The sequence below is a fragment of the Lepisma saccharinum genome, chromosome 18 (assembly GCF_977018435.1).
Source record: "Lepisma saccharinum chromosome 18, izLepSacc3.1, whole genome shotgun sequence".
Lineage (NCBI taxonomy): Eukaryota > Metazoa > Arthropoda > Insecta > Zygentoma > Lepismatidae > Lepisma > Lepisma saccharinum.
This window is the reverse complement of record NC_139246.1, coordinates 2865142-2890519: the sequence shown is the minus strand read 5'-3', so window position 1 is coordinate 2890519 and position 25378 is coordinate 2865142. Positions and strand designations below refer to the sequence as shown.

The 25378-nt window shown below is 43.8% G+C and overlaps 1 long non-coding RNA gene across 1 annotated transcript; it reads left to right on the top strand.

Moving 5' to 3' along the window:
• On the top strand, positions 1 to 24723 carry LOC146002688 (uncharacterized). Its single transcript, XR_014443740.1, has 4 exons — positions 1 to 78; positions 1775 to 1871; positions 3008 to 3058; positions 24405 to 24723. It is a non-coding gene; the product is annotated as an uncharacterized LOC146002688 (long non-coding RNA).
• The last annotated feature ends 655 nt before the right edge of the window (positions 24724 to 25378 follow it).

Sequence of the window (25378 nt, the reverse complement as noted above, 5' to 3'; positions counted from 1 at the left end):
AATCTCTCCAGCGGGGATCCGTCTCCATTCCGACCATCGCAAACTCCAGGAGCCGAGGGCCAGATCTGCAAGCAAGGGGTGAGTAGCGTTCAACTACACAGGCTCCCAACAATCCTTCATCAGCTTACTTCAGGGTAGAGGTGGTTAGCTAAATCAAAACCAAAAACCCATCTTATTTAACTGAGCTACGTCCCGGCTTGACTCGATCCCGTGCCATACCCGACGTCACGCTACATGGTGGAGACGCGGGTCATTCCGTAGATTTGCATCAATTTTCAAATTTTTTCACGCCACCCAAATTCCATAATTTAAATCGCCGCTAAACACAGTAGAAACCTTAGAAATTCATATTTTCCATAATACACGTCGTATTATACCCCCCCCACTCTTAAATTCTTTTTTCCGCTCGCTATCCCGGCGTCACGCTAATATATATATATATATATATATATATATATATATATATACACGTATATATGTATGTATGTATATAATATATAAAACTACAACAGTGAGTTGGAATGAGGTTTTTCTTTCCCGACTGAACTTTCATCAAGGCTATTACCCCCCCCCTAATCATTGGATCTGCGCAGGTTTATGTAGCCACCTTTTCACAAGCCACTGACAATATTTCAGCGAATTAACGATAGAGGTAGCTCGTGATTGTCATTACGTGATATCTTGAAAAAAACATTCAACCAACAGCTTTGAACATCGGAGTAAGTCGTGTAGTAAGGAATTTTGAATCAGAGAACATTTTATGTTTCATTGAAATCTCGATCCGATGTAGTTGTTTAAGATTAGAAAGTGTTAACTTACCTTACCATATCAAAGTTACTTCATGCCCTTGCACATTTCTTGGTTCTGCTTTGGCATGTTGGAAAAAGGATATTACCCAACGTGCTCATGGCTCAAATATATCAGTTCCTGTCTATTATTATTTCATTGCACATAATATACGTACACGTCCATTAGATACCGATAGAAAGATGCATTTTAAAACTTTTCAACGAAACGTAGGCGATACGACATTACACAAATTCACAATGGCTGTTGCAACAACCTACACCAATTTAATGTTATCGCGAATTGAACGTGACACTTCATGGCACAATTATCGCACTAAGTTTGCGAAATAACTCTTACACTTAAATACTTTGATGCCCTCACAGCGTTAAATGCAATTGTACGTACGTTCGTACTACACGAAGACCTCGAACACACAACATTCAAGCAAGCGCCACACAGGGAATAACAAGTTTCCGGAAACTGGCCACAAATGTCGCTACTTGTACACAAGCAACGAACATCAGAAGAAGTTGAATTTCTAGAGGTGAGCCCATGTAGTCGAGCATAAGACAGAAGAGAATGGGCTATCATTGTGAGACATGCCAAGGCCCTTTAGAGGCTGTAGCAGTCAAGGAGTAATTAAGTAAGTAAGTAAGCCCGTGTAGTATATTCAGCTGCACGTTTGGTTGACGTGACTGCGTAGAGGCCTCTTTCTTTCTGAAGAATAGTAGTTTTATTGTTTTAATGGTACAATAAATGATGCACTAAGTGTCCTCCGTTAACTTAACTTTCAATGTATTGTCCTTGAGATACCCTATTTTTTTAAACAAAGAGGGTACTCGAAACTGTGGTTTTGTACAAAATGTTATTTTTTTCAATCTAGGTCATGAGAAATGATCATGGGGACTGTTCATTTCAAGGCATTGCTTTAATAACATCACACTTCATCGTTATGAATCTAAAGTTACGTATTCTGACATTTCAGGTGTCTTAAACATCTGGATAGAGAGAAAAATAACAAAGAAATGTTTCGGAGACCCGTAACGATCGTTGGTGCACTTGTGGTCTTCCTTGTGATGCAGGTGAGTTGTTACTCAATCGACTTACTCTAAATTACCATTTTAAAAATATTATAGATCAATTACTGACTCTCTCTGTCCTTGTCTCACCCTCTCTCTACCTTCAGAGGAGAAGCGAAGGGTGGGCGAAGTGGGCATCCGCCCGGGTCTGAAAACCCCCCACGGGGTTCATACGAGAAATGTAATAAACAGAACTGAGAAAAAGAGATGAAATAAAATTACAAAAATCTGTTTTTATGTGGCTTTAAATTTTAGTTAAACGTTACATACGTCAAATCAAGGGCGTAACATACAGCTTAAATGGTCCCAAAAAAGTAAAAATTATTGTCGTATTTCTCACGTGAAATATTTACGCAAAAATTCACGCAAACTTCCTGGGATATTTTTACTTATTTATTATTTTCTTGAATAAAAATCACTTCCTGTCTCTCTCTCTCTCTCTCTCTCTCCCCCCCTCTCTCTCTCTCTCTTTCTCTCTCTCTTCCTTCTGCACCTCCAACTGCCTGGAAGCGACTGTGAAATGCTTGCATTGTTTTCAACCCAAGGAGGACATGTGTAATATTAGCAATTCCTCCTTCCTTCCTTCCTACAGCTTCAGATTTCAGCTTCCAGAAAACAGATAAATACATTTTCAGGGTGAATGATTGAAATTATTAAATATACTTTTCGTCAGTAATTTAGTCGGTCCCTGTGGCGGAGTGGTTAGCACATCGCGCTACGACGCCAGGATCGAATCCTGGCCTGGGAATGGATATTTGTGAGTGTCCATTCATCAATTTCATCATATCATCAATCATCCTCATCTTCGTAAATTAGCCAAAAGTGGCACAAAAGGCGAAGTAAAATAAAGCAAATCAAATCAAATCACAAATCGTCAGTAATTTATTACTATTATTTAAATATGATACTTTGCTGACGTATCTCTGAAGATTTTTTATCAATTCACATTGAGATTTCCAATTTATTGAACTCGCGATATGTTGCTTTCCCTTGTCTATCTCTGTCCCCCTTCTCACTTTCTCTCTGTCTCTCTCTCTCTCCCTCTCTCTTTCCTTCTCTGTATCTCTTTATCTCTGCTTCTGTCTGCTTTGTTTTCTTATTTATAACTCAATATCTAACTGCATTATTTTACATTTCAGATGACCGAAGGCAAATCCAAATCGTGTCCCTGGCGACGGGAGATGGACACGGTAACTCAGCTTTCTTAGAAATATATTTGAGGGATAAGAACTCAGTATTCATAAAGGATTGATACATTTTCTGAGTAATAAATTCAAGGGTAACAGCAAAATATATCCACATGCAAGCAGTATCAGCGGAGATTCAGACTCTCATAGATTACAAACATGGCGGCACTCCTCCATCGTATCTATTTTTACCGCCAGGTTCCGCCACTTGACACATTTCTTTCTCGAATACCTTGTTTTACCAGGGTAAGAGTACGCATTTAGTTTTTGATTGCATATATCTAAGCTGCCAAAGCATACAGAATCTTAAACTTTATACCAAACCAACCTCAAACATTCTTCTTTCAGTTTCTCTAGCCCTCAGATCAAAATTTTGAATATATTTTTATAACGAATGGCGAAAACGTACGGTGCAAGGACGTATTGGAGGGTATAGTTGAGGCCAACTATAGTTAGACTGATACAGTTGTGGTTGGAACTTGTATATATGTTTATAAATACGTCGTAATCTGTTCGTGTTGACGTCACATTCTCATCTCAGCAGAGGAAGTGAACCCACCTGAATGTGTCTCACCTGACGACAGACTGAGTTTGAAAAACAGGTGAAGGTGAAGAATCAATAAGAACTTGGAAACGAGAGGTCTGTGGCTTTATACATCCCCACTCCATCCTCATTCTGGACCTTTCGGAAGTACCGCACTAAATATATGTCTGGAGAATCCTCCTTCATTTGATCAGGAGTGGTAACAAATAACACACGAACTGCATTATTCCTAAAACTTATGTCTGGCTGGTGCAGTTTTTAGAAAAGGCACAGTCAAAAAGAAAGTCAGAACCAAATCCTTTTAAAATGGAAAACATCTATGCTAAAATTCATGCCAACAATTTCCAGTTCTACCCGTCTACTTCCAAACACTCTCTTCTTATGACTTCCGGAAAAATCTACCAGTCTTATGTCAGAAACGTTTTGCATTTGAATGCCTGGTATCAGATTAATTAACTTGGTCCAGATCTCGTAACTTAATATTGAACATTCACTTCCAGTATTAATAATGCAAGTCGCCGGGATGTCCATTAATTTTGCAGGAATTGCAGGAGATTTGTACTTAATTTTTGATGTTCGAGCTGATTTAATTGGTTTGTAAATTAATTTCTTCTATTTCTGTTAACTGAAAATGTACATGTAATTCTTCTATGGGACGCTCCTCAGAGGCTCCTTGCCTAAACGGAAGCGAAATACCTAGACAAGGTTCTAGTTTGTCTGACACGATTGGGATATCTGGTTTTGCAGATACTCTCTAGTAGTCTCCACTGCTTCTTCCTGCTCTGAGGCAACGTCATGTCTTGGTGAGAAGGAACCACAATTGTCACCTCTACGTGGTAGAGAGTACCGTCTGGGCGAAGTAAGATTACGTCGTTCTTGGTAACGCCATCTGCCTGGAGAGCTTTGCCCTTGTTCTGGACGAGGCCTGTACGAGTTTCTCTGTCTTTCGTTCTGATCTCGGTTGAAGCCTCTTCTGCCTGATTCTCTGTTGAATCTTTGAGGACGTGAGAAATCTTCTCCTCGACTTTCTAAATCCGTTGGGATATTCCGGATCTTAAAACTTTTATAGCCTGCAGCCTCTTTATTCTTAGGGTCTTCTGTATTCTTCCAGGCATCAGGGTCATCATAAATATCGAAGTCCTTTAAGAAATGTTCAAATTCATCCACACTTCGTGGAGCGTGAGCCAGACAAAGATTCCGAATGCGATACGTCAACTGTCCAATGATCAGATTAAGAACTTCACTCTCATTAAAATTGTCAGCTAGGTTTCTGTACGCTGCGTAGACACTCCAGGCAAAACTCTCTAAGTTGTCGTGGACCAGGCGAGAATACCTTCGGTTCCTCACAGCCGCTAGTTGTCTTTCTTTTGTCTTTTCTGATGCAAATTCATCCTTAAAGCGTGCACAGAAATCAGCATAATTCACAAAGTTGTCCATATTTCCAGCTAACCAATGCTCAGCCTTGCCGTTGAAAACCCTAGGTAATAATTCCAATCTATAGTGCTCAGGCACTTGCATTAAGTCGAAACTGACATTTAATTCACGCAGATATCTTTCGGCAGATTGAGCTTCGATATCGCCTTTAAACTTCGGAATGTTCGCGATATCAGCCATTCTGGGTATCTTAGACTCTGTTCCGCGTCGAGGAGAAAAACAGTCATTACTATCCTTTTCTCTAGGCCTCTTGCATCTATCAGAAGTTGTGGTATTACCGGGGAAGAATGGGTTTGGAAGTACAACAGGAGGTTCATAGGCAGTAGCTTCTGGATTCAGTTCTCGGACTGGATCAGGTAGTATATCGGATGAGGTTTCTGGTAGAATCTGTAAATTATGGATCTTTTCCTGCAGTTCACTGGCCCTACTTATAATTGTACCTGTCTGTTCCTGAATTTCTTGGCGAAGAGATACTTCCATCTTTTTAGCCTTCTCATGGAGAAAATTAACCTTTTCTCCAGCTGCCTTTATTTCGACTTTCTGTTCTTGCACTATATTTTCCATGAATTCCAGTAGTCCAGTTTAGAGAGTTCTGCAACAGAAAATGAGGCTCGGTGAGGCTCGCCAAACTTCAAAAACTCACTTTCTCTCCACGTTCCGCGCCTTATTTATTGCGCTGACGATGTTTCACAGCGTAGAAAACAGCACCAAAACATCAAAAACTTATTTTGATTATTTGGAGCTCACCAAAACCTCAAAAACTTATTTTTATTAATTGAGGTTCACCAAACCTCAAAAACTCTTATTTTTTTTTATGTTCAGCGCCTTATTTATTGCGCTGACACAACGTGATGAGTAAATAATGCAGTTTTTTTATTCTTGAAGGATGAATGCACCTTATTGTAATTTTCCAAGCCCCGGTCAAATGTTTGTATATCGTGACCTTTTTAAACCTCTCTCTCGGGAACGATGTGCCACACACACGCGCGTGCACGCCTATATTGTGACGCAAACAAACAAACAAATAATATTTTTTTTAAGATTCCTGGCCCCTAACCCCACTTCCGGTCGCTATTTTGGATTTCCGAGCATAGGTTCTATTCATATTTTTTCTCACATATAGGCGTACGTGATGAATCCGCAAACAGATTTTTTCTAAGTCTTACCGTTTCCAAGATAACCCCACTTCCGGTCGCCATTTTGGATTTCCGATCATAGCTTCTATTCATACTTTTTCTCACGTATAGGTGTACCTGATGAATCACCAAACAGATTTTTCCTAAGTCTTACCGTTTCCAAGATAACCCCACTTCCGGTTGCCATTTTGGATTTCCGAACATAGGTTCTATTCATATTTTATTTACATATAGGCGTATGTGACGAATCCGCAAACAGATTTTTTCTAAGTCTTACCGTTTCAAAGATAACCCTACTTCCGGTCGCCATTTTGGATTTCCGAGCATAGGTTCTATTCATATTTTACTTACATATAGGCGTACATGACGAATCCGCAAACAGATTTTTCCTAAGTCTCACCGTTTCCAAGATAACTAGTAGTCCAGTTTAGAGAGTTCACAAACCTCTTGTGGTGAGCTGAAGTGGTGAGCTCGCCTTAATGGATTTCTATCGTAAGGCATGAGCTCTATTTGATAGCGCAGTGTTGCTAGCTCCTTACTCGAAAAAATCACCAAGGTTTTTGGGGTAACCTAACCTAAAACAAGGAGCTGGCAACCTTTTTCTCGCAGTGTTGCCAACTCCTACCTATATTTTTTTTTAGTTGGCAAGGGCTAGAGAGAGAGAAAAACTTATAGCTGGGAACAGTAATAAACGAATGCGCCATATCGTAATTTTCCAACTCCCGGGGGCCAATGTTTGTATATCGCGACTTTTGTAAACCTCTCTCTCTCTCGGGGGAACGACGTGCCACACACACACACGCACGCACGCACGCGCACGCACGCGCGCACGCGCGTATTGTAACACAAACAAACAAACAAAATAATAATTGTTGTTTTTAGGATGCCTGGCCCCTATAACCTCGCCAGGGTGCGTGGTGCCCAGCCAAAAAAGTAAAAGTTTTCTAACGGCTGCGGTTATAGATTACCGCACCTCTGTAGAGTTTCACGTGTTTTTTTTTTCCCCCAAACTTCCATGAAACCCTACAGAGGACCTCCGTAATGCATGCAACGTGTACTAACGACTCTAGTGTTATTTGATGTTGTGATATTTTTGGATATAGAGTTTTATTGTGAGATATAGATAAAAATAATTATGTTTATTATAATATTTTCTTGATGAAGATGGAGAATATGTGCGTGTTACAAATAAAGTTGCATGCTTTTTTTCTAGTGTGTGTGTATGTGTTTTTGATGTTTCGACAGCATCTGAAACGATAAAAAAGAAATTTTATTGTTAATTTTCACGTGTAAAAACAATAACAAATTTTTTTTGTGCAAATTTTCTGATTGTCTCTCGTGCTATAGTGCAAAAAAGATATTGTAGCTGATAGCTAATGAAATTGATATTTGTAACTGATCTGAACTAGTGAAATTCGTATTGTGCTATTGTAACTGATTGTGCTAGTGCAGAAAATTTCTTATTATGCAAGAAAAGATGTTAAAAAACTTGTTAAAACTGCTCTGTGACCCTCTCGTTCTTCACGTCGTAGGCGAAGGACTTCTCTGCAATCAGGATGACACTGCATAGGGTATCCTCGGGCAAGGCATCGTGGAACTCGCAGACGACCTTGATGTTGGTTCGATCGTTGACCACAACCTTCTTTCTCTTAGATGTGTTGATGACGGTCATGGGTCTCCGTGCTTTGAACTCGCTGGGCGTGTAGTACATGTCCACGCTTCCCTCGGTCACGCGTTTGTAAGCCGAAAACGCTTCGTAAAGTTTGAGGTAATCGTTTTTGGTCACGTCGAGGTTGTAATTCTCGCGCGGGAACACTTCGTTGCGTCCATTTTTGAGATAAACGTTCTTGATCTTGCAGTCGTCGAACTTGCTGGAATCTTTCTCCTGATTCTTGTCCCGCCCGGTCTGAAAAAGCACTACGACGAAATCTGGCATGTCGAACTGTATGTTGTTGAACTGCGTCGTCACGTCGAATTCCATGTGACTTCCCGACGCCATCTTCTGCACGCACTGGTAACCGTGAAAGTAAATCGACACCTGCGGACTTTTCAAAATCTCCGCTTTGTACTTGAGGGCGTAGTTTGTTTCGTATTCCACCACCGGCATTCTCAATTCCATGCTTTGGATGACGCACTTGGCCGCTTCGGGTAGAGTGTTGGCTATCGGCGTGGTGCCGTCCGGACCCAAAGTAGCGTATCGCATCAGTGCGTCGTTGTCGTTGGCCGCTCTTCGAAACGTGATCCTCAGTCCTCCCTTCCACATGATCTCCTTGTAGTCCGAGAAGAAACCCGGCAGCAAACGCATGGGAAAGAGCACCGTGTGACTTCTCGTCGATATTTTGGTCCCGGCTTCGAATCCCCCGGCCTGGTAGTACGCTGCGTCCGTTTTGGATAATTTCAACGTTCCCACTGCCGTCGACGTGATGCCTGGATAATCTATTCTGTCGATGACGGTGTTGTGTTTCCTCACCTCCACCTGCGAGAACAGGTGAGGCACGAAGTTGTCCACGAGTATCAAGTTTGCTGCTGCAGGAAACGCGTCTCCGCTTTCCTTCTTCACCACGTCGAATTGAAGGTAGAGGTCCGCTCTGTGAGGATGAACGAACCCATCCCCTACGTCCACGTCGTATTCGATCTCCCTGTTCGCTTCGTTCAGATTGCAATTCGTAACTTTCGATTTGCTCCATTCTCACTATGTATGGTTATTTATTATACGTTGATCTCCACGATGGCCGTCGTAGTGGCACCTGCGAAATCCACCACGTCTCCTTTCTCGTTCGTCACCACCAACTCTATGTCGTCTATGCGGTTGCGACATACTGGAAAATAGATCGGCGAAGAGGGCGTGTAGATGATCGGTTCCATGAACTCGGAACTTGGTTTGAACGTGGCTATGATTCCCGTCTGCTTGTGACTTCCTAACAATCCGTCCGAAGATTTCGTGATCATGCCTTCGGCAACGTTACAGTGTACGTTCAGAGTCTCTATGGCCAAGAATTTAGGAATGTTGGTTGCCACGTGCTTGATGCCAGCTTCGAGTTTTGTGTCGTTCTCGAAACCTAAAAGTTCTCCCATGGTGCCCAGGTCCACGGTCTCCGTCGCGGATAGGATTTCCACTCTGTGCGTGACCGAATTTTGAGAAAGGTAGGTGCCTTTGGGTAATTGAGCTTGCAAAGTGGAAAGATTGTATTGTCCTGGCGTGACGACGATGTGTTCGCTTCCGACGCTAATTTTGTTGTTGTGCTGCGTAACATTGGGTATGAGGTACATGCTGTAGAATGCACGCAGAGCCACGGATTTAGGATAGACGATGTCGTCGTGCAGCGTGAGTTTCAAGATTGAAGATTCGCTCGTGAGATGGAACACGCCCATCCTAGTGATGCTGTTTGAGGTTCCACAGTACTTTCTGGAAATCTTCGACCGTAGGGTTATTTATTTTAGAGAGAAACGCGAGCACGGAGAGGCAGAGATGGCCGCAGTTCACGTCTCCGAAATTTTGAATGCGTTCGTCGTTGTAGTATATAGAGGTTTTGTTCGTTTTCAGATAATGAACTAAATTTGTAGGTGGAACACCTCCGAAAGAATCGAAAACGAATGCTTTATCATCATTTTTGTGGTAACATATCCAATGCGTGCCTGGATTTTCTTGACCGTCCAAGTTGACTACTCCGCATTCTCTTCTTTTGACGCTTGAAGGTAACGAGTCGGACATGAAAACTCCTCTGAAGTGTTTGATTCGTAACGGTCCGATCAGAGATTCAATGTCTCGGTTGGTGAGTGCTTCTGTTTCTTTTTTTTAAACTTTCTCATCACGCCCTTCCCCTTCTTCTCCATGGCCAGGTTGTGACGTTTCTGTTCTTCCAACTCGGCCTTGTTCTTCTTCGAGTCGATGACGGTTTTCGCGATGGCGGCACTTCCGCCGGCCAAACTTCCAACGGCCCCCAATGCTGCCAGGATGGCCGGGATGCTGAATATGAAGCCTCCGATTTTTTGCTGTTTCCGCGAACGCTGCAATCTTTTCAATTGAGGTGTACTGAGCAGCAATTTCATTCCATGTCCTTTCGACAAGCAAGAACGTTTCTTCTCGCGTTGTTTCTTGGTGAGTAACCCATCGAGGGCACCTAGATTTTAAAGATTGGAGTATGGTATCTGGTACACGACACCCTTGGGCTTCATGTTGATGCTCTATGTGTTATTTTCACGGTATGTTATTTATATATATTCTGAGATTTTTTCTTGTGTAGTTTTTTACGGTATGTTATTTATATATTTTCAAGGCCTCGCAGTCGTTACACAAATTCTATAACGTGCTTGGTTTTCTTGCCAAGAAGTTCCTTTGTCCCCTTGTACACGATTCGAGTTTTGTTCTCGATTAAAATAGATAGCTTCTCATCGGATAACATGTTAGCGTATCGATCCGGTAAAAATAGACTGTATTGTGCGTTGAGCAACAGGCGTACCTTGGGACCATACTGGGTAGAAACGATTGAACCGGAAGTTATCGTGTAAGGTTTGTCGACTTCCAATTCCCGAATTTTTACATACTCGACTGACAAATTTAGCATTTGTTTTAATGCTTGGAGATCACTTATTTTTTCGGTCGTCATATCAAAAAAAAATTCAAAGTGTTAGAGAGAAATTTAATTGTTTTTTTTTTCACGATGTGTGTTATTTATATATATATATACCGAAGATTATTTTTTTTCACGATGTGTGTTATTTATATATCAAGTTTTTTTTTGGCACGTATATATATTATTATTTTTTTAACAGAGGAAGAAAGTCCGTGCTTCGGAAAACGCGAGGATGTGCGTAGTGATATCTTCCGTCTCCTGCATAGACTTGTACCAATCATCAGTATACCGTCTTCTTCCCTGCATCGCCTCGTGCAGTTCCTCCGACCTCTCGTTCAATTTTTCCCCTGCAGCCGAAAGCAGAATATTGAGATCACCGCACCTCAGGCCACTGATCTCCCGAAGATGGTCCTTGAGAACCATTTCACAAGGGATGCGAAATTCCGGCATTGTTCTTGCTATGATTACAAGTTTATTAACATCTCCGTTTACTACTTTTTTAAATATTTTAGATAGTAGCTCGGGTGGCAAATCGGTTATGCAAGCCATGTTGTTTTTTTTACTGTATGTTATTTATATACCCCACCCCAATTTTTGTTTCGTGTTCATGGCGATGGTGGTACCCAGTGCGGCGACCCGTTCACCCAACGATGCGTCTCTGCTCACGAACCTTTCGAAAGCTGCGTGCTCTAACTTTCTGTCTGCTTCGTGACGTGCATCCAGATCCGTCTGCGTGGTATTGTAGGCGATGTCGTGATCTTTGCATGCGGCGTCCAACGGATTCACACCCTTGTCTCCTCTCTCCAATCTTTTCTCGAGTTTGGTACCCGGTCCGCAGTACTGGTAGCCAGGTAAATGCATCTCGAAAGGTAACTTGTTGATGATGTCGTTCACGAGTCCCTTTCCTTCGGCCACGTTCCAAAATTTCGGAGGCAGCGTGTTGATGATTTTGATCAGGTAACCTATGCCCTTGTCGTCGTTCACGATGAAGTTGGAAAGTTTCGTGCTGATCATGTCCACGATGCCAACCTTCTCGTTGTGGAAATTACGGTTGCCTGCATTCTCTTCGCCGGCTATCACCAACAATCGGTCCACGAGTTTCCTAACGTTGTCCACCCAAACGAATTCTTTGGGTAGCGTGTTGTAGCGTTTGACGCCGCTGCCTGTTTTGACCTGGTTCCAAATCGGTTTGATGAGATTCCTGTACTTCTCGCCGCTGCTCGATTTCACCCTATTCTGCGAGGCGTCGTTGTTCTGGTACAAGGCATCCGTCATGATCAGAATTTCCTTGTAACTTTGGTAATCTTCGTCGGTGTAATCTTTCGGCTGCTTTTTGGCGACGAGTTCCCACAGTCCCACCGTACCCGGATACCTGGTCCAACTATCCTTGTCGCCTAAATTGACTTTAATGTCGTTGCCTTCGAAGGTCACCTTCGATTTCCCAATCTTCCACACCACACCGCCGCCTTCGCTGGTTTCCATGCTGGGATACAATCCGAACACTTCATCCTTGTCGAACTTCCCCGTGCTCAGGTAGTCTCGTGCCAAAGGCCCCAACTCGATTTTATCCGAAGACGACGTGCTACCAATGGCTCGACGTCGTGCCGGTGCATCCTTCAGTTCGAACGGTGTCGAAGGAATGCTCGAAATAGGCGTGGGTACGGCGTAACTTTTAGCTGCGAGCGGTACGAGTTCATTAATCAAATTTTTATTTTGTTCCGTGACACTTTTAATTTCTTTACCTAGACTGCTGATGGCATCGATCACAGGTTGATCCTGACGTTTCTTCTCTTCGTAGAATCCGCGATTCTCGGATTTCCAACCTTTGAAGCGTTTCGCGAGGTAATCGCGAAGCTTGAGATTTTCGTCTTCGATTCTTCGTTTCGTCATGACGTTATTTATATACGTCGTTTCTCACAACGTTGCAACGTTTAGAAAATCGTTGATTTTGTTTCTGTATTTTCCATCGTTGGGTTTCCTCGTCATGTCGATCGTCACAAATCCGAAATCGTCACCGTTCCAGCAAGTAGAGCAGCCTTCCGAAAATTGATTGTAGTTCATGTCTCCGCCTACGTAGTCATCGTATGCGTGCTTGAGGTTGGTGTGATCTTGACGAAACAAACATATGAAATTGGCGTTGTCGCGCACTAACTGTTTTGGAATTTTGGAAAACGTTTGAGCCAGGTAAAAACAATCCATTCCTTTGTGACGACCTTGCGTGAAAAAGTTGCGAATTTCATTTTGATTTTCCAGGATGGCGTCGTCGAACACAACGACTGAATTTTCACGACAATCGTCGAGTGGTTTTATTTCCGAGGCGAATGTTGCAATGTCCAGACCATCGTACAGTTTCATCAGTTGCTGGTATTTGGATTGCTCCAAACTTTTCGAGAACACGTACAGGTGCCTGTTCTTCCAATCTAACCAATTCGGTGCGAGGAGAAAATTGTCCACGAGCAGTGTCGTTTTCCCACACCCCGATGGACCTACGATCAGACAGCGGATGCTGTCGGGAAGCAACTCGCCGTTCTTTTTCTTCGTTTGACTTTCCGGATCCGGTAGACGCTTCACCACGTTCCACGTACTCACAAGATCACTTCGTTCGCGTCGATCCAACTCTTTTCCGGAAGTCCCAGCCATTTGACAAACAGTTTGTCACCTTTCCTACGCAATACTTTCTCGATGAGGTACGTGTTGGGGTGTTTCGTTTTAGAGAGTTCCTCTTCGTAAAATCTTCCTTTCAAAATCTCGCCGCTACTATCTTTTATTATATACGTGTGTCGGTTTCCGGGTAGAACTCGAACCACGGTAAAAAGTTCCGTGCTCCAATTTTTTGTGAATCCCTTCTCGAAGGTGCGTTTGAATTTGCTGATCCTCACCTGGTCTCCAATTTTGTATTTAGCTTTTTTTGTCGTGGGTGTGTACTTTGGACAGTGAACGGTAGAAATTAAACGCTGCTCGTCGGACTTGGTAACGTCGGCTGGCTTCATGCCTATCGTTCTGTGTACCGTATCATTATAGGTGTCGACGAGTTCCGGCAGGATGTCGACCCATTTGTAATTTCCCCGAAGCGTGAATCGTTTCCACATGTGTGTTTTCAAGGTTCGATTGAATCTTTCCACGATGCTGGCTTTGATGTGACTGAAGCTCGAATAATGTCGAATGCCATGTTTTTGAATAAATTTTTGGAATACGGCGTTGTAAAATTCTTTACCGTTGTCCGTTTGCAGAAACCGTGGTCGTCTGCCACCGCTTTCGCGAAAAATTGTCTTGAATGCTTCCGTGACGCATGCTCCCGTTTTGGCTTTCAAAGGTAGAGCCCATGCGAATTTCGAAAACGTGTCTATGACGGTGAGAAGGTACTTGTTGCCCTTGTTCCATTTATGCACGTTTTTCAAATTGCCGCTACTCATCTCCACGAGGTCACTTTGCCAGAGGTCGTCGATGCCCTTGGTTACCACAGCCAAACGTTCGTAGTTACGGCGTGCAGGTTTATGCAATTCTTCGACGATGGCCTGCCTAGACATTTTTTTGTTTAGAGATTACGTTTCAAGAGAAGCACCAGCGTGATGGGATTCAAAGAGGGTGGCACTTCACTCGTGTTTTGAATGATCAGCTTATCGCCGGCACTCACGTCGAAAACGGTGAGATCTTCGTCTTCGTGTATTTCATATATGTTGCGCGTTTCGTTCCAACGTGCCAGAGGAATGTTTCCTGCTTTCTGGACACCACGATTCGATATCAAGGTCATGGTGGGAACGCTAGCTTTTCTACCGTGAGACCAGTACGAAAATTCGTTTATCTGAATCGTGCCATCGAGGAGAAACTTGTAGTACGGATGATAAGGATGCAACATGTACAGTTTGTTACCTTCGACGAACGTGGAGATTCTCTGTTGATTGGGTACGCTGTTGATTTCGATGGCTTGCAGAGAATGCAGTTTAGCGAATTTAGTGTCGACGCCGAGCAGATTACTGTGAACTTGTCCGAGTTTATTTTCGATGGGCAGCAAATGCTCGACTATGGTATCCGTTACGGTAGAAAACGACGGTTTGATTTTCACTTCCACGTTCAACTGCTTGTAGTTTTCGTTGAGTTCTTGCAACTTGGCACCGAAAGAGGCCAGCGTCGATTCCTGCGTGGATTCCAGCACTCCAACTTGATCTCTGATGTTGACGACGATGTTCTGAAGGTTCTCGACTTGATTCAATTTCGAGCTCTTCTCGGTAAGATCGTTCACGATGCTTCGCATCTCTGTGAACTGCGCGTGAAGGTCGGCGACGCTCTGCGAAGTGGGCAGCGTCGACACCAGCGAACTAATTTCGTCTCGAATCTGTTCCACGTTCGCCGTTTCCGTTTCTAGTCGTTTCAGCATTCGAGATATGTTTCTTTTCAAAGCGTGCAATTCTTTGGAGGTGGGGAGATTGGCCACTTTACTCTCGAGATCGCTCAATGAACTTTTGATGTCGCTCGAATCGGATAGTGCCGTCACCGCCGTTTTCAATTTTTCCAAATCTTCGCTCGAAGGCACGCTCGTCCGTAACGATTCCAAGTCACCCTGTATGTTGTCCAGTACGTGATGAAAATGAGCGAGATTCGTTTCGACGTTCAAATTTTCTAAATATTCGATCTTCTGCTGAACCGTGCTTAACGTGTCTTGAATGCTCGTCAACGCTCTCGCTTCGGCGTGAATATTTTTAATTTCATCGTTGATCAATTCCAAGGATGCCTGAAGCGTGGCGATGGTGGTTTGAATGTGTTCGAAATCTCGATACGCCTCCAATTGAATTTTTATGTTCGCGACGCTTTTACCGATGACCTGCAGTTCGTCCGACGATGGTAGGTTCGTCATTGTATCTTCCAAAGTCTGTAACTTGGATTTAATTTCTTCCAACGTGCTGGTGAATTCTTCTTGTAATTTGGAAACGACGACATGCAAGCGTTCTGCGTCTATATCGTTCACGACGGTTTGAAGTTCAGAGAAATTCTTTTCTATTGCGGAAGTTCGTTCTTCGATTTCGAGTTTCAATTTTTCCAAATCTTCATTTTTCGCTTGAAATTGCTGTAATTTGGCCAAATCATTTTGAAGCGAATCCACGCTCAACTGTATATTTTGAACGTTGTCGTAAGAAGGTACGTCGACATAATTTTTTATCAGCGTTTTCAGTTCGGAATCGATTTTCAGAATGGGGTCGAGACATTGCGTTTGGAGCGTAGCGATTTCCGACTCTAAACTTTTGTTTAAGGTTTCCTGCAAAGCAATCAAATCGGTCCTCAACTTCTTAACTCGAATGTCCAACATGAGAATCTCTTCTGCATGGTCCACGCGCTTGGTGTTGCCGAAAATGTCGTTAGGCATTTTTGGTTAACGGTTATTTATAATAGGATAGACGATTCGTAATTCTACGAAGAGAGGAATAAGTTTGTCGTAATCTCCGAGGAGTTCTATGTAAAAATAATCTCCTGCAGACACATCGTACGTAATGTTAGAAAGCATCTTGTCGTGCTTGATTCGAAAAATGTTCTTGCCGGTAGAAATTTTGATTTCGCCTGCGTTCTCCGGATTCACGGTGATTTGAAGTTTCCCGTCGATCGGAATTTCGTAGAAATCTAAATTGTTATTAAAAACATAAAACATCTTGCCCACATCGTCATTCAGTTTCGTCCAAATGCTGTTGAGGTGAATGATCAACAGACCGTTGAGTTTAGGTAACACGGAAGGTAAGACTTCATGATCTGGTATGGTTTCCATAATGATCTGTTTTTTGAAACCGAACAAATTCATAGGCATGCTGGTTATTTAAGAATACGGTCATAGTTTTTTGTAATGACAGTCAAAGTGTTTTTTTTTTGTTTTGTTTTGTTTTTATGAATCTTCTGTTGAAGATGGACATATGTTGCAGGTTTTGCTTTCTGCTAAGCGATAGTGCCCCCACGGCAATGTGTGAATACCACACTCGAGGACGCACCTCTTATCGTCGTTGGGATCCAGGGCAATTTTTCTAACTTTGTTTGTGGTGATGATATGGTCGACGCTCTGGATGCGCTGTTCTTCTCTTAGAACCGACGACCTGGTCTTGAGGCAATCGACAAAGTCCTCGAATGCGAGATGCTCCCGAACCACCTGTCTGCCGACACCCTTGGCCTTCTTGGTAACGCTGCCCTCGGCTTTGATGGCATAGGCCTTGGCGCGAAGACCTGCAAACTCGAGAATTACATCACCGTCCTTCTCGTCTTTGAGTTTGCCAGGCACTTTTTTGTTTCGGGGCAGGATGCCGTACTGGTTCGGCTGGGGATAGCCCGAGGTGTCGAAGAGGTTGACCAAAGCTGGTACCGTGACTATATCCCTGTATGCATCGGCTGAGTGGACGTGGTACACCAAGCTGTCCGTGTCCGTGTAGAGAAGCGAGATGTTGTGGCTATAATGTGGGCGTAATATGTCGTAGTACGTCTCGAACATGTGCAGCTTGCTCAGGTCTAATACTGAGGCACCAACATAAATTGGCTTGTCGAGCCTCACCTCACTCTTCCTCATATGCACCAGAGCAAGCTGCTCGTTATAAATGGTCCTCGATTTGAATAACGGGTTCGCTACGAGCCTGCGACATTGTGTTTTCCTCGTTACCAATTTTATGTCCATGCGATTCCGTACATTCTCCATAGTTTTGCCAAACACCGCATTGTTCATAAGCTTGAAGAAATCCTTATCGAGCTCGGACGTGGCTGCGGTGCGGTGTTTGGTGTTGACTTCAATATATGGCTTCAACCATGGAGAATGCTCGAACTTGAGGATGCGGTGAACTGCGCGGACCGTGACCCCTCGCTGCATCAACCACCGGAGATTCTGGTAGTGCAGGACATAACGCTTTTTGGGCTCGAAATCCATGACGAGCTTCTTCTGGTTGGAATCGGGTGGACACTTGAACTCGGGTGCAGGGGGAAGATCGCAGAACAAATCCTGCAGCTTCTCGGAGAACTCAAGGTCCACCTCGGCAAAGAACCCATGTTCCGAATCGTCGAAGCTTTCGACGTCGAAGTTGGAAGGGTCAGCCCACTCGAAGCCTCTAAAGGGGAGTGGCTGCATCATGGAGTGTCCGTAGAGGTTATTGACGTCCGTGTACATAATATAGCTGGACGGTTGTGAGGGGTCGTAGCCGGTGGCCATGTGGTGATTGTTGGCGCGTGCGTATCGCAGCGACACCTGGACCATTCCACCCCGCACGGCACGTTCTACAAACAGCATCATGTCCACGTCCGAAAGAAGCTCCAGCTCGATCTTCGTCACCAGAAACATGGCTGACCACGCCAGTCCGGGGAGACTGTAGAAGTAGGCGGGGTCCAGCTGGTAGATGGTCTTCGCAGTCGCACGGAACGTCTGGAACACGTCGGCAAGGAGCGTCACGTCAAGTCTGAGGTAGGCATCGTGGTAGTCCCCGAGAGTTCGACAGTCCAGCTCGCGCCACATGGACTGGGCGTGGTGATATTCCTCGTCGGTGATGTTCGAGCCTCGCAGCTTGCTATAGAAGTTTGCTCGAGGAGGTAGCGACGTCTCCGCAAACTTGGAAGGGTCCGTGACGTATTCGTAGGGGTAGACTCCCTTACGCCTGAAGAGGCCGGCGTCCAAGTGCGGAAAGTTCGCGGAGGTGATGAGCATTTGCTCGTCGCTAAGCTTCCCCGCGAGAGCATCGAGGCTGGCCGGGAGGAACCTCAGAGAGTCGAGGAAGCGAAGCTCGACGGTAGAGTGTGTTCCTGAGATTCGCACCCACTTGCTCACACTAATGTAACGCTCCTCGTTCTGCGCCAGGACGTTGATTCGCATGTCGTCGTACCCAAAGTGAGGCACCAGATGGTGGAAGTCGTATCCCGAGCCATTATGAAAAAACACAGGGATAAATCGCGGGTCCCGGGCCATGAGGTTGCATTCGTTGCACCAAGGTCCAACATACGTACCGTTAAAGTGATCGTGGTGTTGGACTTTACGGTTGTTGGCGGTGTACTCCTCGACGCAGACAGGGCAAGCGATGGCCTCGTCGTGTCTACGCTGATCGTCAGGGGACAGTGGGAGCATAGACATGGGGGCCAATAGTACCTTCCCTATCTCGCTGGCTTCCACAACCATCCTCTCGAGGAAGTGTTTGGCGGCGTCGGGACCACGGTACACGTAGGGCTCGGGGGCGATATGCTGGTCACGTCGCACCACAACGTATGCATAACTCGAAGCCTCGTGGAGTTGGTAAGGGGTGGTGGAAGAAACTTCGGGATCTGGATCGCAAGTGGACAGGGGTTTGAGGAAGGCTTCGAAATCCGCGATGATGATAGCGGGATGCTCCACCATGGCACCGTGCATGTGGAAATGCTCCACGGTGCCAGGTTTGGGCAAGACTGGCACACCAGGCTCGTTGTTACTACAGTAGATCTTGTGGCTGGCAAGCTTCTCTGCAGCGATGTTGGGACCTCTGATGTGCTGATAATCCTGCTGTTTTTGATTGTCAAAAGTTGACAAGCACCTGCAACAAACTTCTATGCTACCATGATGCTTGCTTGTTTGGCTCGACACCAACCGGGAGAGGGAACGGATGAGGGTGTAGTGGTGATTGGTATCGTCTTTGATGAGCAGAAGGTGAATTTCCTGCGCACCATCAACGTTTACGCCGCTCACCCTGATTGGGTACACCGCATTTTCGTCAGTGAGACCGTAAACGTTGATGGCCAACCGCGCACGAGCCTCGAACTTTCGAATGTCCGTGACCTCTACGGGATAGTCGATCCCAACCATCGCATCTTCCAGCTCTGACTCGTAGGGTAGGTAGTGGTTAACTCGGTGTGGTTGGTTTTTCCTGTCGACAGGGTGCAACGCTGCCAGCACCGACCAGACGAAGCACTTGTTATCTTTATTTTGGATGTTCAGGACGGCCTTCTTTGCCGCAATGGTAGGTGGTAAGGCGGCGTAGCTGGAGGCGGAGAGAGGCACGAACTTACAAAGTTTGACGCACAGTTCGTGAGGCTCGCCACACAGCGAACCCGCCGAGCCTTTAGCTTGATGTTCCTCCTGTTTTGCCACCAGCTCATCGGTAAACTGGTTGTAGATGACCTCGAGGTTGTCGACATCCGCCAGATGCAGCGTCTTCGCCTTGGTGTTGTGGCAGAAGCTGTAAATTTCGTCGGACGGTTTCTTGTACTGGCAACGTAGCGATGCGTAGAATTTCGTAGAGTGCGTTGCAAGCGCATCGCCGAGGATGGAAATGATTTCGGCTTGCACGTTCTCCAAAAAGCTACGTACGTCGCATGAGCCCTCCGAAGTAATGACAAAATCCTCTAACAACCGCTCGAAAGCAGACTGGTTCGCTTTCGCCACAGGCTTGACGCGTTTGGCGGGTGGTGGCGAGTCGGCTTCCGCTTTCCTCTTGGTCGAGCTGGTCGAAGGCTGGGCCCCAGATGTATTTTTGCTTAGACAATTAAGCTTATGCTCCTTGACATACGCAATTGTGAATTGTATATTGCATCCGGAACATAGTTCAGTGGCAGCCAAATGCTTGCCTGGCACGGAGGTACGACAATGTCTTGCAAAATTTTGGCTTGATTTGGTTTTCTTGCACACAGGACAACTTTTCATGGAGCGCATTTTTTTGGGGGGTATGTTTATTTATATGTGATCTGTTGGTGGTAGAGTGTTTACAAAAAAATACCTTACGAGAAAAAATTTGTAGGCTAATTCTAATTAGTGTTAGTTTGAGGGGTTTATTTATATATGGGTGGCGTTGTTTTCCTCAAATATGTGCTTTAATAGTTTGAGAAAAAAAACACGTGAAACTCTACAGAGGTGCGGTAATCTATAACCGCAGCCGTTAGAAAACTTTTACTTTTTTGGCTGGGCACCACGCACCCTGGCGAGGTTATAGGGGCCAGGCATCCTAAAAACAACAATTATTATTTTGTTTGTTTGTTTGCGTTACAATACGCGCGTGCGCGCGTGCGTGCGCGTGTGTGCGTGCGTGTGCGTGCGCGGCACATCGTTCCCCCGAGAGAGAGAGAGGTTTACAAAAGTCGCGATATACAAACATTGGCCCCCGGGAGTTGGAAAATTACGATATGGCGCATTCGCTCATTACTGTTCCCAGCTATAAGTTTTTCTCTCTCTCTAGCCCTTGCCAACTAAAAAAAAATATAGGTAGGAGTTGGCAACACTGCGAGAAAAAGGTTGCCAGCTCCTTGTTTTAGGTTAGGTTACCCCAAAAACCTTGGTGATTTTTTCGAGTAAGGAGCTAGCAACACTGCGCTATCAAATAGAGCTCATGCCTTACGATAGAAATCCATTAAGGCGAGCTCACCACTTCAGCTCACCACAAGAGGTTTGTGAACTCTCTAAACTGGACTACTAGTTATCTTGGAAACGGTGAGACTTAGGAAAAATCTGTTTGCGGATTCGTCATGTACGCCTATATGTAAGTAAAATATGAATAGAACCTATGCTCGGAAATCCAAAATGGCGACCGGAAGTAGGGTTATCTTTGAAACGGTAAGACTTAGAAAAAATCTGTTTGCGGATTCGTCACATACGCCTATATGTAAATAAAATATGAATAGAACCTATGTTCGGAAATCCAAAATGGCAACCGGAAGTGGGGTTATCTTGGAAACGGTAAGACTTAGGAAAAATCTGTTTGGTGATTCATCAGGTACACCTATACGTGAGAAAAAGTATGAATAGAAGCTATGATCGGAAATCCAAAATGGCGACCGGAAGTGGGGTTATCTTGGAAACGGTAAGACTTAGGAAAAATCTGTTTGCGGATTCATCACGTACGCCTATATGTGAGAAAAAATATGAATAGAACCTATGCTCGGAAATCCAAAATAGCGACCGGAAGTGGGGTTAGGGGCCAGGAATCTTAAAAAAAATATTATTTGTTTGTTTGTTTGCGTCACAATATAGGCGTGCACGCGCGTGTGTGTGGCACATCGTTCCCGAGAGAGAGGTTTAAAAAGGTCACGATATACAAACATTTGACCGGGGCTTGAAAAATTACGATAAGGTGCATTCATCCTTCAAGAATAAAAAAACTGCATTATTTACTCATCACGTTGTGTCAGCGCAATAAATAAGGCGCTGAACATAAAAAAAATAAGAGTTTTTGAGGTTTGGTGAACCTCAATTAATAAAAATAAGTTTTTGAGGTTTTGGTGAGCTCCAAATAATCAAAATAAGTTTTTGATGTTTTGGTGCTGTTTTCTACGCTGTGAAACATCGTCAGCGCAATAAATAAGGCGCGGAACGTGGAGAGAAAGTGAGTTTTTGAAGTTTGGCGAGCCTCACCGAGCCTCATTTTCTGTTGCAGAACTCTCTAAACTGGACTACTAATTCCGTTCGTTCACCGAAGGTTTTTAGTGCTACATTAATAGACTCTACAGAAATCTTTAATTCTTGAACTCTCTGTGGAGGCTCACATTCAGATTCTCTTCCAGACTGGACAATTTCAAGACAGGTTTCCATATTCTTCAACTGCTCCTGTTCCTTCTCTACCCGTCCTTGTCGAACTGTTAAGAACTCTAGCTGCTCTTCCACAATTTCCTTTACCCTTTCGTCCACCTTTTCAGTGACTTTAATACTAAGCTTTTCTATCTCTCCTCTGATGCTCTCTACCTGTTCAAGTTTGTGTTGAGAGAATAGAGCCTGTAACTCTGACCTTAGTTTTATATCTTCCTGTATTCTCCTTTCTTCCTGGTTTTCAATCAATGTACGGAAAATATCTAAGTCTTCTTTTCTCTTTCTCTCTTCCTCCTCTTTCTCTTTCTTTCTCTTTTCTTCTTCCTCTTCTCTTTAGTTCTTTCTCCTATCCTCTTCGTCCTCTTTCTCTTACCTTCTCTTTTCTTCCTTCTCCTCTTTCTCTTTCCTTCTCTTTTCTTCTTCTTCTTCCTCTTTCTCTGTCTCTTTTATTCTTCCTCTTCTTTTTCCTTTTTCTCCTTTCCTCTTCCTCCTCTTTCTCTTTCCTTCTATTTCCTTCTATAGACTCAACTATGAGCTAAAACTCCATCATCTCCTTTTTTCGAACTTACTATATCTGAGCCATCTCTTTCTTACGCTGTTTCTACTCCTCTATCCTTTCTACGCTCCTCATCCTCCTTTTCTTTCTGGTTTCGTTCTGCTTTATCTTTCATCAACCAAACAAGTAGCCAGTGATCTGATGAGGGTTTGGTAGGTAAGCTCGTTTCTGGTTCTGTTTCCGGTGCTGACAAGCATGATGTGCATCGCATCTCTTTATTTGTTTGATGCCGAGGTTACTTCCTGCCCATCACAACTACAGGGTGTCCCACGAACGGCGCAACTGGGAATAAAGAGTGGCATTACTTTGTAACCGAAACCTGTACATACATAAGTCATACACCAAATGTTAGTCCTGTCCAAGTAGATATTTTTAAACATAGAAACAACAAACGGGGTGCAGTGTTTTTCATGCAGTGTTGCCAAATGTAAGTGAAAGTGTAAATTTATTTTTCCACAAAGCATGAAAATTTGGACGTCAATTTCCACCTTGGGTAGGTGGACTATTTCGCCATCTATAGTTCAGAGAAGAAAACCGATCGTTTTCGCGTATATCCAATCCTGAAATGCCTCGTAAAGGCGTACCGGTCCAAATGGGTGTTTGTAAAAAAAATTATGAGGTACAGTGGCAACACTGTTGATGTTTGAAGGCAACAAAAGGTGTGTTTAGTGATGGTCTATGACATGGAAATACTGGAAACAGGAAAAAAAGAAAATGAAAATTATGGTGAAAAAAGTGTTACTTACCTACTTCGTGGGACACCCTGTACTATGAAACCTCTGCAAACATTGGCAACACTGGAAGAATTCCCTGTCATTGGTAAGATCATCACAGCATGGTAAGATCATCACTTCATTATCACACTTTTACCTTCGTGAATTCTATGGACGAACACTTTCAGTATGCACTAAATCGGGCATCACGTTTGAATTGCTAAAATAATTTTGCACTCGAGCCCCCACGATTGTACCAAAATAACTATGCAACGTCCCCCGGTTTTACACCAGTCGTCAGAAAGTTAATCCTTTAGTCGGGAACATGAGAATCTTTGCAAATCATCAGGGCTTGCTGGGTAGAAAAGAAACACAACATTGTTTTCAAATTTAAACGCAGTTTTATAATCACTTATATTTCATAATCAATTTGAATTAAATTTCCAATAAAACACTAGAACATTCAATACTAACGTTGGGCAATTCACTCACATATAGCGAAAATCAAATTACATAATTAATTGCTTACTTTCAACATATCGGCAAGAAGAAAACTCGAAAACCCAAACTCTATACTTGAATTCTCTCCGTTTCTAAGTTCTTATTGATTCTTTCCCTTTACCTGTTTTTCAAACTCAGTCTGTCGTCAGGTGAGAAACATTCAGGTGGGTTCACTTCCTATGCTGAGATGAGAATGTGATGTCAACACGAACAGGTTACGACGTATTTATATACATATATACAAGTTCCAGCCACAAGTGTATCAATCTAACTATTCAGTAGTTGTCTGTGGCAGCTTGCACATTACTTGAAGTAACAAACATTTTAAAAATTTTAATTTCATACAAATATAATTATGTTATTTATTTTATTTAGTTAATGAATTCATTTCTTACTTATTCTTCAGGCTGTAAAGTATGGTTGCAAGAATATCAGGAGCGTCTACAGATGCAAGAGATGCTGTGAGTTCGGGAATCCTGATTGGTGCTTCACAGATAAGCACGGACCAATCAGAGAAGCTTGCGACTCTAAATGTAACCCCGAAATGTTTTATGAAGAATCAGACGACGAAGAATGATTTTCAAGAAGAAACAACGACAATCCCGTTGTCACTTCTGACAATAGGACACTTTACGTATTGCGTCACCCACGCACTATTGCATTACTCCATATCTATTCCACGCACTATTGTACTACAGAATGTCAATGCTTTGAATTTGAATAAACTTTCCTCGCAAAAATTAAATGAATGTGTACGTAATTATTTCTTAACCCACTTATCTTGATTGTAAGTCCCATGGACGTCCGGAATACAGGATAAAGGAGGTCATGTCCCCCTGGAAATTGATTTCCAACCTAAAATATATATTGATTGATTGGTTGATTTGGTGATTTATGTCCACTTTATGCACAGTATAAGGCTAATCGGGACTGGACCTACAGTTTAAAGTGGGATCCGAACCACTATGTGCCTCCACCGGGTATCGAACACGGGACCCATAAAATATATACTTCACACATATAATTACATTTTAGTCACAGTTATTGTATCGGTGTTGGTTCTAAGGTGTAAGGACGCGCTGGTTCCAGTCTCCTGGGGGAAGCGTAACCGGTGGCTACCCACCATCGTGAGGAAATTTGGGGGCTACGAATGAGTACAACCACTGGGGGGTTCGTCGTGCTGACCACACGTCACTCTTTAACTGGCTGGATGATTGCCCACCATCGTGAGGAAATTGGGAAGCTTCGAATGAGAAGTGTAACCCGGTCATGGAAACCTACAACAACGACTGAGGGGGTTCGCCGTGCTGACCATACGTCACCCCGTAACTGATTGGATGAAAGCCCACCTCTGCTGAGGCATGTGAAAGAGAGGCCGGC